At 37.8% G+C, this 4,143-nt stretch overlaps 1 pseudogene; it reads left to right on the forward strand.

Annotated features, from left to right (window-relative positions):
- Window positions 1–2,699: 2,699 nt before the first annotated feature.
- Window positions 2,700–3,539, forward strand: LOC101083216 (annotated as a pseudogene).
- Window positions 3,540–4,143: the final 604 nt, after the last annotated feature.

The raw sequence follows: 4,143 nt of genomic DNA on the forward strand, positions 1-4,143 counted from the left end.
CTGGCAGTCTTTGCAGTGGTATTGTAAGTTAGTAAATACTGCCCTCTCAGAATAATATGGAGAAATGCCACTCTGTGAAGTAGACACTTAGGAAGAAAGATGAAAAGAATTAAATTTGAAGTAGTTTTCCTATCACCATAAAACATACAGAAGAAGTTCAATACTTTCCATCCTCCGTGAACACTAGGGAGGACATTTCGCTCTTGTGAATAGGATTTCTGGCTCAGATCAAGGATAAACTACGGGGCAATGGCCCTGGATGATGTAATCACTGGAAAAAGCAAAATGTTGGCCTTTTTTTTTATATATGCAGAACCCTTATATCACATTCTTTCCTTGTATCTGTTTTGTTCCATCTCTTTGGTTGGCTTTGCCTTCTTTTTTCTTTGATCATATTCAGTTGTGTGGTAAAGGGAATTTCTTCCTTCCTTCCTTCCTTCCTTCCTTCCTTCCTTCCTTCCTTTAATTGGGAAGAGGTTTCTATTTGTTTGGAAGAATTGTTTACCATCCCTCCATGCCCTTTCTCCATTTGTTAAAGTCAAAATGAATCCAAGAAGGAGACCCAGAAAATAATGAGCGTAGAAGAGAGAACATGAGGACTTTTCTAGTAAATATAGAAATACTTTTCATAAATAACATGAATAACAGAAAAATTTTCCTGGAGATAACAGATCTGAGTTAAAAATAAGTAGGACTCATGTTCCTATTGTGTCTCTCCTGGTCATTAACTTATAAACCCGAAACAATAGTGGATGTCTGATGGAAATTATATTAATTGGACTTAGATCACCTATGGCTAACAGGATGTTTGCATAATATAATAGACAAGACTGACACAAGAACCATACCTATGAAATTATATAAACACATCTATGAATTTGTAGTAAAAACTGTTAATAAAAATATAAAAAAACACAACTATTTGGGAATGTTTAAACATTATTTTACATAAATGGACTGAGGAAATAAGAATAAAATTACTTGTGATGTGAAAAGAAGAGATGTCCTGAAAATTACATGTGAATGTATTTTAAATTTGTCTGAAATTTTAATAGTTTCAAGTGTGTAGCTTTACAGACATATACTAGTGTTTCCACATCCACATCTACATGCACATAAATATACATATGAGGATGAATAAATGAATAAGACATACAACTCAAAAAGTTAGGGAAAAATGCAATACAATTAGGAAAGTAGTTTGAAGAGCATAAATATAATTTTGAGAATAGCTAAAATTCTTGAAGATTTAGTCAGGGTGAGGGTAGAGGGAAATTCTACAAGTTTAACCAGGTAAAATATAAAGTAGTTTATGAACAACAAATGAGATAGGACTATGTATATAGAAACAGATGATACAGTAGATGAAAATTGGTTGCACAAATTCAAATGTATCAATGAAAAGGAAAAGTTTATGAGTTAACATATAATCAATACAAGAAGGAGAAATTACATACAAATAAATATATAACAAAAAGTATGTGTTATTAAAGAAATGCCTCCACAAAAGCCATTGTGTGCCAATGAGTTTAAAATGATTTCTTAAAAATTCCTCAGGGGGGCGCCTGGGTGGCGCAGTCGGTTAAGCGTCCGACTTCAGCCAGGTCACGATCTCGCGGTCCGTGAGTTCGAGCCCCGCGTCAGGCTCTGGGCTGATGGCTTGGAGCCTGGAGCCTGTTTCCGATTCTGTGTCTCCCTCTCTCTCTGCCCCTCCCCCGTTCAGGCTCTGTCTCTCTCTGTCCCAAAAATAAATAAAAAACGTTGAAAAAAAATTAAAAAAAAAAATTCCTCAGGTACAAGTAATTCTTCCTCAAGGAAAATATTCTACAGAAAGAAGACATGTCTAAGAAATGCAGACAATTATTCACAAGACATCCGTTGAGGTGTTATTTATTATAGATAATTTGGAAATCTTAGCATATATTACATATATTATTATTATACATATATTACAAATAAGTCAGACAAGGGCTACAGATCAGCCTTAACTTTTTCTCTTATACTTGATATGCAATCCATCAGGAAGTCATATTGGCTCTACCTTCAAAGTATATCCTAAATAATCAGACCATCTATATGTTACCCCTTAGTAAACCACTATCATTCTGCTCTGAGCCACCGTATTCTCTTGCCTGAACTCTGGAGTAACCTCTGACTGGTTTTCCTGCATTTTTGATCCTCCACCATAGAAGGTGCACAGAGCAACCAGAGAAATCCTGTTAAAATACGTATCTAATCATATCATTTTTATGATCAAAATAATTCAATTACTCCCCTATAGACTTAAGGTGAAATTCAGGAACCACTATGATTTATAAGATCTGGATCCATACTGCTTCTCGATTTAATCCCTATCAGATCTCCTTACCCACTGGGTTCCTCCAGACATCTTGACTCCTTGGTGCTCCTGTAGCATGCCAGGCAACTGCCTCAGAACTTTACTTTGCACTTGCTGTCCCATCTGCCTGGCATTCTTTTCCCTCAAATAACCAGATGATTTTATTTCTCACCTCATTCTACCCTCTCCTCAAGTATTATCATTGCAACAACAATAATTACGTTTTATCCATATGACTAAGTTTTACTTAGCCATAGAAGAGACATTTGGAGCATGGAGTACTTGCTTTCCCTGGTGTGATTCCATTCTGGAGTTTATCTCCATCCGCCTTCTTTCCCTCCTATGTGTGCATCACCATGCCATGGAAGATTTGATGGACATGGACATGAGCCCTTTGAGGTCCCAGATATATCTTTTTAGCTGTAACTAAAGTCTGGCAAAGATTACAGTTTTAAGGTGGATAATCATGAAAATGAGCACAAGTTATCTTTAAGAATAGTTCAGGGGTTGGTGTAAAGGATGAATTGCACATTGATGAGGCAAAGGCAACGGAAACTTTGAAAATGTCTGTACAGCCAAGGTTTCCCTTGGAGGCTTTGAAATAACACTACTGTGGTCTTATGACTGACATGTTGTTCAAGGCCTATGCACAGTGGTGGACAATATTTAGTAGATGTGGGGGAAGACACAGAGTGAGAAGATGCAGAGGAAGAGGATGGGGAACTCCTTAGTATATCTGGAAAGTGTTCTAACCTTGGAAGTGGTAGCACATTTCCACAGGAAAAAACAAAACTTATTGCTGGTGAAAATGATAAGGAAGATGAGGAGGAAGATGATGATGATGGTGATGATGATGATGGTGAACATGATAATGATGAGGAAGCTGAAGAAAGAGCTCCAGTAAAAAATCTATATGAGCTACTCCAGCCAAAAATGAAAGCCAGAATGAAAGAGACTCAAAACCATTAACATCAAAGTCAAAGGGCCCCATGTCCTTCAAAAAAAAACAGGAAGAAGCTCCTCAAACACCCAAAGGACCTAGTTCTGTAGAGGACATTAAAGTAAAAATGCAAGTAAGTATAGAAAAGGGTGGTTCTCTTCCCAAAGTGGAAGCCAACTTCATCAATTATGTAAAGAATTGCCTCCGAATGACTGACCTGGAGGTTATTCAAGATCTCTGACATGGAGGAAATCTCTTTAAGAAAACAGTTTATTAAGCATCTGACTTTGGCTCAGGTCATGATCTTACAATTAGTGGGTTCAAGCCCACATTGAGCTCTGTGCTAACAGCTCAGAGCCTGGAGCCTGCTTTGGATTCTGTGTCTCCCTGTCTTTGCCTCTATCTCCTGCTCATGCTCAGTCTCTCAATCAAAAATAGATTTTAAAAAATATTTTTTTAAGAAAATAGTTTAAACCGTTTGTTAAGATTTTCCATTTTTTTCATATCTATAATAGTTGATATCTAGCTATGCTTTTTATAACACAGAGTGAGAATTTTCCCTACCATGTCTGATAAATGTTCAGGTTCCACTGCCAAGAATACGTTGTCCAAAATACCTGTGTAGTGTTTTAAAGATGGAACTCTGCCCTTTGTTTGTTTATTTATTTATTTATTTGGGACAGAGAGAGACAGAGCATGAACGGGGGAGGGGCAGAGAGAGAGGGAGACACAGAATCGGAAACAGGCTCCAGGCTCCGAGCCATCAGCCCAGAGCCCAACGCGGGGCTCGAACTCACAGACAGTGAGATCGTGACCTGGCTGAAGTCGGACGCTTAACCGACTGCGCCACCCAGGCGCCCCTCCT

Source organism: Felis catus, chromosome D3 (genome assembly GCF_018350175.1).
Source record: "Felis catus isolate Fca126 chromosome D3, F.catus_Fca126_mat1.0, whole genome shotgun sequence".
In the NCBI taxonomy this organism is placed as follows: Eukaryota; Metazoa; Chordata; class Mammalia; order Carnivora; family Felidae; genus Felis; species Felis catus.